Source organism: Petromyzon marinus, chromosome 44 (assembly GCF_048934315.1).
Source record: "Petromyzon marinus isolate PM22_M1 ecotype Great Lakes invasive population chromosome 44, UKy_Petmar_22M1.pri1.0, whole genome shotgun sequence".
Taxonomy (NCBI): Eukaryota; Metazoa; Chordata; class Hyperoartia; order Petromyzontiformes; family Petromyzontidae; genus Petromyzon; species Petromyzon marinus.
Window position 1 is genome coordinate 3060396 of NC_133710.1, and position 12816 is coordinate 3073211.

Here is a 12816-nt window from a genome sequence, read left to right on the forward strand (position 1 = left end):
GTTTGCTGTCTGAAAGCCACTGTACGCGTGAACAATCAATTAAGACCTAAAATGGTTTATCAAATCTTTCCAATGATTGCTAAGCCAGAATCCATCTTCTCGGTTGAAATTGTCTCTGTGCTTGTATATGTGGATAGCCTCATGAACGAATCTCTCATGGTAGCCAGATGGCTTACAAAGAACCTCTGTCTTGGAAAAGTCAATGTGATGTTTAAAAATAAATAAATTTATGCAAACCGACACACCTGAAGACGACCGTTTGTGTTATGGTCGAAACGTCGTAAGAATTTTTATTGTTTTATATATTTTATTATTTTATTGTTTCCCTTCAACGTGACCTTACCGAAAGAACTAAGATTATAAGGTCTGAATTGGTCTGTAATAAGGTAGGGCACTGATAAAGGGTATACTGGAGGTGGCGTGCCGGATGCAGAAATATTTCCCAGGGTGTCGACACGCACGGAGAGAATCGCGTGCGTCTATCTGCGAGGAGCGGTGGTGTAGTGGTTAGCGCTACGCTGCGCTACGAACCTGGCGACCTGAGTTCGATTCCCGCTCACGGCCAACACCCAGTGACGATTATCTGAACCGGTCATGGGCCTCCCCTAGGTCGACGCAGCCTTAAATGAGTACCCGGTGCGGTGCGTGAAAACATCGCCACTGGGGAGACAAAGGCGGCCGGGCGTGGTGCTGGCCACCCACCCCCTCGTGTGCCGTGCCGGCCTTCATCGGTGCTACTCGCTAACAGCACTTGCCCCTACAGTCTGCTAAGGCTGTTGTGTATCCGTGAGTATGTATGTATATGTTTATTTTGCGTGTGTGTAAGGGCGTAGGTCTACTGTATGCTTGAATGAGTGAACGTTGTACATACAGTATGCATATTTAATAGGTGTGTAAATATCGTTTTTATTCGGTTACCGGTAAGCGAATGAAAACCGGTTAAACCGGTTAGTGCCGGTTTATCGCGCGCATATATGCATGTTTAGAACAATAAACGTGAATGGGGCTTTTTTGTGCCTTTTACGCGCAAGACGCGAAGGCAGCTGCCACATCGGCCAACCACCCCACTGGACGCACAACCCAGACGTCTGTGATCCGTAGTCGATGTCTCGGCACGGCAGTCGAAACAACGGAGAACGCCCCTCCTCAACACCCCTGACCACCCCCCCACTCCCCCCGCATGGCCTCTCTGTCCTCCCCAGCAGTAGAAATGGGTTCAGCAGAGTTGGCTCAGTCGGGAGGTGGGGGTAAAATGTGTGTGGGCCCACGTTTTACCAAGACCTGCGGTCAGCGTGAAAGAGTAGGCGAGCAAGTGGCGGTAACAGGCACTTTCAGGGCTGCGCCTGTACCACCTCTTACTCGTGAGTACTGCGCTAACAACGTGAAAGATGGTCGGAACAATGATGATGAGCGGCAATGATGAGTGTGACGATGATGGCAATGATGATGAGTATGGTGATGATGATGAGTTTGATGATGATCACACCGTCATTCATCTCCGTTAATCGCTCACTGATCGGATTCCTTAAATTCCACGTTGCCATGACGGCGGCCCGTCCATCATGGATGGGATTTCTCTCCGCCGGTGACAGCAGTGGTGAGACGAGGGGGTGGGGGGGGGGGGTGGAAGGTATGCCCAATGACGTCACAAGGCGGCAATTAACCCGGGAAAGTGACCCCTAATTAACGAGAGCCGCCTGAATTACTAGGAACTGTACACACGTACAGACAAAGATAGCCCCTGTAGCCCACACGGGATGTTGGGGCAAGTACCGTTCGCGAGCCCCTATGAAGCCAGCCACGGCGCATGAGGGTGCCGCCATTTGCCACTAAAGTGACGGTGACATTACCACAGCGCTCGTGCCAGGCTAGGTGCACTTTAATGCAATCGCGAGAAGTGTGCACGGTTCGCTGACAACATAAAAGACAAAGCTCACCCGTATAGCTTCAAAGGACTGTTGGGGCAAGTTCTGTTAGCGAGCACTTAAAGGGGTGGTGGGTGGCCAACACCACTCCAAGGCCGTCTTTGTCTTCCCAGCGCTGATCTTCACGCGCCACACTCAAGACACAGACACACCACTTCATAAAACCCCCGAGATCCTCACGACTTCAAGGCGCCACTCACTTCTCCCTCTCGTGAGCCCAACCGGTCGTATTGAGGTGCCCGGAACGCGACGACGTCTCCTCGTGCTCTCTCTGCACGTTCGCCGAGCGGCGCGCGTCACAATGGACACGTGACTGGCAAGGGGGGCGGGGCGGGGGGTGGGGCGCCTTTGACTTTGCCCGCGTGATGTTTGCTGATTGCGCCACACTCGTCCCAAGCATCAGAATATTTAAGATTGGGGGAATCCGATGGGCCATCGAGCTCTCAACCATCGGACGCGTCTCGTACGTCCGCGTCCCTCCACAGGCCATGGAGATGTAGGTATTTGTGTTTTTGTTGCGCGTTTTTTGTGTGTGTTGCGTATTATAATTACAATCGCAGTTTGTGTCAACGTGCAAGCGGCGCGCCCGTCTGCACGGGCGTCGCTCTCACTCTGCCAGAGAGAGGGAGGGAGACGGGAGAGAGACGGAGAGGAGGCACAGACGATCGTGAAGCCAGCAGCTACGCGGTGAGCTGGTGCTGACCAACTTTTGAACCCCCGGGGTCCCGAATAAACGGAAGTCAAAATCGTAAAATTATTGAATTTCTTTTTGGCGACTCCGTCCCACCGCGCACATAAACGCCGCGACCCGCCTGGCGCGGATCGTTCTGTTGTCGTGTCGTGTCCAAGCGCAGCAGGAGCGAGGACGAATGCGCACAAGAGCTGAACACGCGAATGCACTCCACGCTCGGGTATGGGCAGGATCATAACAAGTCTCATCCAAAGCTGCTCAAACTGCCTACACGACCTAAGTCCTTTATTTGTCATCACGGTATGCATAATAATACAGTGAAACTGCTCTCTTATCTTCATTATTATTTGTGACCTACCAATGTCTGCAGCCAGGATCAATCGATGACAAACCTATTACCTGCAGATATTTACCAGATGAGATGCGTTGCACCGTTAATTCCTCCTGTTTGATAATACTTCTCTTGTCCGTATGCATCTGTGCAGATAGGTTTTTTTTGTGGTTAAGCCGTGGTCCCCACGTACCGCTCGTATCAATGCGGATAAGAGGAGCGGCGACCCACTACTCTGTAGAGTAACATTGGTATATACGCTTGTTACAATGTGAACAGCGCATTGAAAACGCGTACTATTTTCTGTACTGTTTACAAAGTGTGTTCACAAATCCACACTGAGAAACACGATGATCGACAGCGGGGTGTAAATTATTGTTTCGATAGTGTATTTAAATAGAGGTACTGCAGGTAAGTAGTTTTCAGTTTTAAAGGCATACTCTTTGGTTCTATTCGGTAAAGTCACGTAGGTAAAAAATAAAACAACACAAATCACGACGTTTCGGCCACAACACAAGTAGCCTTCATCAGGTGAAGAAACAGGACTGTCCAGAAGACAGCGCTTGAGTGAACACTGCCAAGCATGGGCCGCGTCTTTTAAGCTGTGTGGGAGGAACAGAGCGCCTTGACAAAGGAGTTAACATATAAATTAGCATGTAACTGTTACATATAAATTAGCATGTAACTGTTACATGCTAATTTATATGTTAACTCCTTTGTAAAGGCGCTTTGTTCCTCCCACACAGCTACTTGTGTTGTGGCCGAAACGTCGTGATTTTTGTTTTATGTTTTACCTACGTGACTTTACTGAATAGAACCAAAGAGTATGGATCCTTGCAGTCACGAAAGCCTCAAATCTAGAATTTAAAGGCATAGTTTAACAAGACAACACTTGCCACCATCCTTCAAACCCATTGGTGAAAAAGAGCAAAGTTTTAGTTTACATTATAAATATAATGTTTACATTATATATAATATATAATATAATGTTTACATTATAATATAATGTTAATGCGAGAGCCGGGAGCTTATGGGACCCCGGGGTCCCACCATAAGGTTTATTTGCCCAAGCTCTGTGGTCGTCTCTACACTGTATTGAGGCGTTATGGGTCAATCGATTTCGTGTTTACATTGTTGGGAGGAAAACGGAGCACGCGGAGGAAGAAAAAAAACCCGCGCACGAGAGAGTTCAACGTGGAACCGAAGCCAACATCGAACCGAGAGAAAGGGGGTCCTTCGTTTAAGACGCAACTGGCTACTAGACCGGTATTGATTGGGTAAAAGCAAAAAAAGACCTGATCCCGCCAGCGAGGCAATGAATGGTCGAAACCGGTCCGGAAGTTGTGCTCGTGTGGAACTCTCTCTGCACTCTCGGAGGGGCCAACGTGGCTGATGGGATGCGTACAAAATGTTGTTGTGCGGAGGGACGGGTGTGGTGGGCACGAGGAGGCAACCTCTCTGCTTCTTCATCTCGTTTCGGTTGATGCTGACCCGGTGCCGTGTGAGGGTCGCACCCGTCTCTCTCTCTCTCCCTGCCTCTCCCGTACCGCCGACTGTCTCGCTTCCGATCTCACCGAAGATCATCCGCCTCCTCTGCACTTCAAAGCGCAGGGATCTTCTCGAAGCCGCGACCAGAGCGGACTCGGGGTCTCGCGGTGTGAGACGGCGGTGGTGGGGGTAAGGGAGGAGAGGGTGGGATGCGTGGGGATTGCGGAGATGAAGGTCGGATACGGCGAGCTGTGTTTGATCTCCGTGATTTGTGCCCTCTCGGGGTTCCGATCAAATATAGGGGATGCAATGAATAAGTAGACAATCCTGCCCTCGTGCTTTTCCCATATCCGTCTCTCCACATGAAAAGAAAAACAGTTTTTTTGTTTTACCCATCCCATCAGTCGCACCGCCTTCCAGGAGTGATTTACTTCAGCACCCAACTGTGGACCGGTTTCCACATTCAGCGCCTCATCAGCAGCGGAGTCGGGCTTTGCTTGAACCAAGGGCTGGTGAACTGCCCAGATGCTCATAGGCAACGGCCGCTTTCGACATTCAGCGCCTCTCCAGAAGCAGTGGGGCTCGCCCGACGTGCCGCTGCCGGCGAGCGAGCTGCTCTTGTTCCAGCAAGCGGAGACTCCGTGTCTCCTTGCCCGCACGCACGCGGCCCCGCGGAGGGGGAGGCGAGGGAGCTTCCATCCCCCGCCGCGATAGAAGCGATTCCCGCGGGGTTTCCATTCTCTCCTCCACACCCCTCCTCACACCTCCTCGTTAATTCATTACCCCCCCCCCCGCGCGCGCGCGCCTGCCCTCCTCATTAACCTGGCCCTGATGGTGACCTCGGCCGCGTCTGCTGACGCCGAGGGCCGCCCACGCACCTTGAGCGACGAGTCGTGCGCGACCGGTCGCTGAGCGAAACTTTGTCGTGCACAAGATATGACCTGTGTTGTCACCACCATCAAAACAAACAAAGACAAAGATCCCCCGAATAGCCTTCAACGGACTGTTGGGGCAAGTGCTGTTAGCGAGCAACTATTGAAGGCCGGCACGGCACACGAGGGGGTGGGTAGCCTGCACCACGCCCGACCGCCTTTGTCTCCTCTAGTGGCGATGTTTTTTTTTTACAAATCGCACCAGATATTTATTTGAGGCTGAGTCGACCTAGGGGAGGAGGGTCAGGACCGGTTCATATAATCGTCGCTGGTGTTGCCCGTTAGCGGGAATCGAACTCGGGTCGCCGGGTTAATAGCGCAGCGCGCTAACCGCTACACCACCACTCCCCACTATCACCACCATCACCACCACCACGATCACCGGAAATACCGCCGTGATCACCACCAACAAGCATCATCACAACAATCACCATTGGCGTTTTTTATGCCTTGTTTGCAATATGTTCTCCAATCATAATCCTCACTTTCGCTAAATATTTAAAAGATAAATTTGTAATATACTCTACATTGTCATTTGTCGCCATTTGTGTTTTTTCATTGTGTTTGCCAGGGAACCGATGGTTTTGTTGATGAAACTCGATTCAAGGGCTTCTTAGCTCACAGGGTACTTCAAAATAAACTGACCTGAACTGATCATGACCAACACTGCCATCATCATCATCACAATAATCACCATCATGACCAACACTGCCATCATCATCATCATCACATGAATCACCATCATGACCAACACTGCCATCATCATCACAATAATCACCATCATGATCAACACTGCCATCATCATCATCACAATAATCACCATCATGACCAACACTGCCATCGTCATCATCATCACCACAATAATCACCATCATGACCACCACTGCCATCATCATCGTTACAATAATCACCATCATAACCAACACTGCCATCATCATCATCACAATAATCACCATCATGACCACCACTGCCAGCATCATCATCACAATAATCACCATCATGACCACCACTGCCATCATCATCACAATAATCACCATCATGACCAACACTGCCAGCATCATCATCACAATAATCACCATCATGACGAGCACTGCCATCATCATCATCACAATAATCACCACTGGGACTGAATGAAGACGCAAACAGAGCTCACTTAGACTCAGAACGTTGACTTATTTGACACATATGAACTTCTTTCGCAGCGTACGTATCCAACCGTGCTAATCGGGAAGGATGACAAGCTGAACACACAAAGCAATGAGTTTTCAGTTTAGATTTAAAAGTGCATAGCTACAGTGTCGCCTTTTCCCGGTACTTATTCAGCACCTTCTATTTCAATTACGACGTTAATTTATTGCACGCTGCACGCGCCCGATGATTGCTCAAGCAGTCACGCGTGACGCAAGAGCGCCGATTCGCCCTGGCGCTCGTTACTCGATGCTAACCAGCACCACCACCAGCAGCAGTAGCAGCTGCACGTGGTCAAACACACGGAACGAGCCCACAGTCCTTCATCGATCTACTGCTGGATGAGGGCCTCTGGAGCCACGCCGTTTCGGTCGCAGGGGTTATTTTGACCAGACGTTACCACGCTGGGCCACGCACGTTGGTGAGTGCAGGCAGCTTAGGCATGGGAGTACAGTCCAGCACAACAATGGATTGTGCTGCGATGCCCTTTGCTGCCCCCGACGTGACCTATAACACCTGTTATGCACGGCGTGCTACTATCCAAGCCCTGTAGCGAAACCTGCGTAACGTTCAACAAGTTACCCCGCGATGATGATGATGATGATTATCTGGTCCCTGATTTTTACCGACCACACACGGGGCTTGGGCAGACGAAAGCCCCATCCTGCATCTTAATTTCTGCCCTTGTTTTTGTTTAAATCAAACTACAAACACAACACTGCGGAGTCCTTAGCCACGTGCTCAACTCATCAGGCGGGGCTGTCACGGGTTCCGACCAAATTAGGCTCAGGTGTTCGCGTCTCTCCCCCCGACCCCATCTCCCTTTCCGCTCCCCGACCCCGCCACCAATCGCCCTCCCCGTGATTAAAGTCCCGGTTCGATCCTTGTTTTGACATCTGTGTCTGCGCGCGTCGCGGGGGGTCAGTGAAAGAGGAGGGGTTCGCGTTTCCCCCCGCGTAACGAGGGGCTGCACGCCACGTGGTACCGCAGCGGCCTGTCACTCACACTCCCATTCGCCGGTCCACTCTCGTCGCTCAACTCACGCTCGCCCCATTGAGTCGCTCACCGCTCACTCGTCAACTCGCTCATCCGCTCAATCGTCAACTCGCTCACCCGCTCATCGTCTTGCTCGCTCGCTCGCGCACTCACTCCATAGGAATGTTAAAACGTACATACAATAACATTCCAGAAGCCTCTTTACCTCGAGGCATCTGGCATTCAAGCACCATTGGTCCCAGCAAGGCTGCCCGACCATGCAGATGAGACACTGAATCGTGGGACCTCCGCGTTGCCAGTATCAAGATATAGCCACAGGTTTTACCCTTTCCGGCAATAAAACAGTTTGTGTTAAGATGTTAAAACACCAAACTGAAACCTTCTTGCAAGGAATCATGTCTGCATTAACCACACGTACTTGTGGTGAACATGCAAACAATAAACATGCCCCGGTAGTATATGATGAATTTTCATTTAAACTGATTTAGGCTCTAAAGAAAGCTGTCTGGTGTGGACCAATCAGTTTTAAAGACAATGCATCATATACTACGAGAGCATGGTTTTCTTTGCATGTTCACCACAAGTATATGTGGTTAATGCAGACATGATTCCTTGCAAAAAAGTTTCAGTTTGGTGTTTTAACAACTTAACACAAACTGTTTGATTGCCAGAATGGGTAAAACCTCTTCTAAGACATTGAATGTTGAAGCGAGATCAGAGTTTTTATTTTGTTGAACCAATGCTGCTGAAAATGACGTACTCCCAGAAGGCCAACGTGGCTGATGGGGTGTGTAAAATACTTGCATTCTGTGTGCGGGGAGACAGAGAAGCGTAGTGTTTATTCAGTTATTGGTCTCTCGGATCAATCTGTTTCATCGGCATTTATTTAGAAGCAGGTAATCCGTGGATCGGTGTTTTTTCTCTGAGTCGCATCAGCTGCTGTGCGGTTGCCTGCTGATGCCTCATGGCACGAGGTCCTCGCTCGACCCCGCAGGGCCCCCCCCCCCCAGCTCCCCCAAACTCGCTGGCTGAGTGGTGTCGGGGCTGACCCCTCGCGAGGTGACTGTGGGGGGCGGGGGCCTGACTGTGGGGGCTGACTGTGGGAGGTGACTGTGGGGGGGTGACTGTCGGGGGGGGGGGGGTGACTGTGGGGGGGGAGGGTTCACTGTAGGGGGGGGGTGTGGCTTTTCCCGATCACTCGCGAACTTTGGGCGCAAAAACAACAACAAAAAACAATAACAACAAAACAACAACAACGACACAACAACACCACCTCGCGCGCGCGCGGTCACCTCGATCGGAGCGCATCCGCGTGAAGGGGACATCGCGACGATTCGAGAGGCGTTCGACACGAAGACGAAGATCGCCTCCCGCGCATCGCCTGAACGGACTTTTGGGGACAAGTGCCGTGAGCGAGCAACTTTCGGAATGATTGCGCGGCGTACGACCAACACCACGCCCAAGGCCGCCTTTGTCTCCCCAGTGCTGCTCTTTACCCACCTCACCGCACCGGGGACTCATTTTGAGGCTGAGTCGACCTATGGGAGGGCCACGACCGGTTCAGATAAATCGTCACCTGGTGTTGGCCGCGAGCGGGAATTGAACTCGGGTAGCTCGTAGCGCACTGCGAAAATCGCTGCACCACCGCTCCCCACACAAAGATTAAGATCCCCCGTATAGCCTTTACAGACGTTTGGCGCAAGGCTCAGTCAACGTATTGGATATAATTGGGATAAAATAAATACAAATTTGGAAATAAAATAAAACCCCCCTAAAAAACACAACTCTACCCCTAACCCTAACCCACGTGTGCGGGAATGGTAAGACCATCTGTAGATGCCACGTGCTCCGGTTCGCTCTCACGAGTCCCACGGGACTGGGGGCTTCGGGGAGGGAGCCCCGGGGTTCAAAGAGACGGGGGTGGGGGGGGGGGGAGATGAGGGGTGGAGGAGGGGGGGAGATTATCACTAAAGGATACATTCACACATGACACACAGACAGATACACACTCTACACGCACGCACGCACGCGCGCGCAAAGACAAAGATCGCACGTGTAGCCTTAACGGACTTTTGGGGCAAGTGCTGTTCACGAGCACCTGTGAAGCCAATACGGCACTCGATGAGCTGTTGTGGCTATCATCACGCACTGCCTTTGTCACCCCCGATGGTGACTTTTTCACATCGCACCGATGCACTCGTGTAAGACTGCGTCGACCTAGGAGACACTGAGGACCCGTTTAGATATTCGTCACTGATGTTGGATATCCGTCAGAGGGGTGCATGCGTGTGTGTATCTCGAGTAGGTGCGTGTGTGTGTATATCTCGAGTGGGTGCGTGTGCGTACTTCGAGTGGGTGTGCGTGTGTGTATCTCAATTAGGTGCGTATGTGTGGGTGTATCTCGAGTGGGTGCGTGTGTTTGTGTGTATCTCGAGTGGGTGCGTGTGTGTGGGTGTATCTCGAGTGGATGTGTGTGTGTATCTCGAGTGGGTGTGTGTGGGTGTATCTCGAGTGGGTGCGTGTGTGTGGGTGTATCTCGAGTGGGTGCGTGTGTTTGTGTGTATCTCGAGTAGGTGCGTCTGTGTGTGTGTAACCCCAACAGGGGAGCGATAGTGTAGCGGTTAGCGCGCTACGCTATGAACCTGGCGACCCGGGTTCGATTCCCGCTCACGGCCAACACCAGTGACGATTATCTGAATCGGTCCCGGGCTTCTCCTAGGTCGACTCAGCCTCAAATGAGTCCTGGTGCGGTGTGTAAACATTGCCACTAGGGAGACAAAAGCGGTCGGGCGTGGTGCTGGCCACCCACCCCCTCGTGTACCGTTCCGGCCCTCATAGGTGCTCGCTAACAGCACTTGCCCCTACGGTCTGTTAAGGCTATACGGGGGGGATCTTTGTATTTTGTAGCCCCCAACTGAGAAGTGTGCAACGTAGCACGGACGGAGATGTCCGCTTTCCAAAAGAGAGACACGGGGAGAGGAACCCGAGGAATGGAGAGCACACGCAGATTCGAGAAGACGTTGGCTGCTGAGAACAGTGAGTGGGGCTTGGGCCGGACGCGTCGCGGCCAGGAGGGACGTTGGCCGATGGTCGAGAGTAATAACGGAGCGGCAGCCAAGGGATGGAACGCGTCCTGGAGGAGGTCCACCGAGGAGATGCAACCACGAGAGTGCCGGGTGGCTGGGTTGATGGTCACACCGCGGGATCGTGACAAGTGGTGGCTGCTTGAGCAGGAGGCCTTAATCCAGCAGTGGATGAAACATGGCTGACGATGATGGATATGTTTGAGCGCATTTGAGAACCCGCTTTGATCACGATCGGCCACGTGGATTCGAACCGAGGTTCTCAGCGGTGATGCGAGCCGCCCAGGACCAATATCCTCCCCAACGCCGCGCCCTCAAAGGGGCTCACGGAAGACGAAGACCCCCTTTAACCCCCTGGTAGGGGCCCCCTAGGGCAGCTGTAGAAATCCGGGCAGCCAGACGCCGCGGCTTGGAGAGACGGGAGAAATCCGTGGACAGCTCGCAGCAGGGGTAAGAGCCCCGCGTGCGTTTCCTAGATGGATGCAGCGACCCCCCCCCCCCCCCCCCTCCTTGTCAATTCACCGCTGGATGAGCACGGGTAAATTTGCCGGTTTCAGCTATAACTTGCCACTGATGTGAGCCGTGAACGGGATCGAACAACTCTGATCGCTGAATTCTTAGCACAGGGTGGCAACCACGTCGCCATAATTCAGCCACAGTGTTTGTGAATGCTGGAACTTCCAGGATTTCTAATCTCTCTCTTGGAACTTCCCCGGATTTCTAATCTCTTTCTATCTCTTTCTCTTGGAACTTCGCGGATTTCTAATCTCTCTCTCTTTGAACTTCCCGGATTTCTAATCTCTCTTTCTCTTGGAACTTCGCGGATTTCTAATCTCTCCCTCTCTCTTGGAATTTCCCGGATTTCTAATCTCTCTCTTTGCACTTCCCGGATTTCTAATCTATATATCTCTCTCTCTCTTGGAACTTCCCGGATTTCTAATCTCTCTTTCTCTTGGAACTTCCAGGATTTCTAATCTCTCTTTCTCTTGGAACTTCCAGGATTTCTAATCTCTCTCTCTCTTTTGGAACTTCCCGGATTTTTAATCTCTCTCTCTTTTGGAACTTCCCGGATTTTTAATCTCTCTCTCTTGGAACTTCCTGGAATTCTAATTTCTCTTTCTTTCAACTTCCCGGATTTCTAAATCTCTCGAGCGGAACTTCCCGGATTTCTCCGCCTGCACAGTAATGCTCGTCAGATGTGCGGGCACGGGCCGCAACTTCACAAGGCTCCGGAGCTGTCATGACTAATTGGGGGGAGGGGCGGGTGCTTGGATGGAGGATGAAGGGGGGGAGGGGAGATGCGGTTGTGGTGGGGGGGGGGGAATTGAGGGTGGGAGGAATGTACGGGGGGATTCCTGAAGGCAACAAAGAGACGTGGTGGCGATGGTGGTGGCGGTGGTGGTGGCGGTGGTGGTGGTGGTGGTGGTGGCGGCGGTGGTAGTTCCGTGCGAGATCCTTCCAGACCGCAGGGCGAATCATTGCACCGGCCGACTAAACGGAGCTCGCAAGCCCCTTGGTCAGTCCACTGCTGGATGAAGCCGCGGTGTAATGGTGAGCAGCGCGATGGATTTGCTATCCAGAGGGCTCGAGTCTATCTCCGGACGCGGCAGCTGAAACAAAGGGCCGCGCGGGGGGGGGGCGTTTATTAAATGCCCCCCCCCCCCCACCCTCTACTTCTATCCACCCAGCAGAAGCAATGGTAACGACGAAGGCGCCTGGTAGGTCACACGTGGTGGGGCAAAGCGTGGTAACTCCTTCCTCTTTCAAGACTTGTGGTCAGCGTGGAATAGAAGAGGGTCCCGTGTGGGAGGAGACGACGGCTCGGCATTGGATTATGAGTCTAAGGGTCACGCGCATAAACGCGCACACACCTGTTCCACGTGACCCCTGGCGTGAGCCCCCCTCCTCCAACCCCCACCCTCCATCCCTCCCCCCCCCAAAAAAAACCCCTGACCTCATCTTCCCGGTTCGACCCCTGACACCGACACACAGCGGGTGCCGAACGCTGAATTATCAGCATCATCATCTGCATCGCCGGCAACAATAACACCACCACGTGGCATCAGCATCGTCACCATCGCCACCATCGCCATGAACCATGTTATAGCCAATGCTGGATGAGGACCTCCCACACACACACTCACACACAGACACTCACACACACGCTCACACACACTCACACA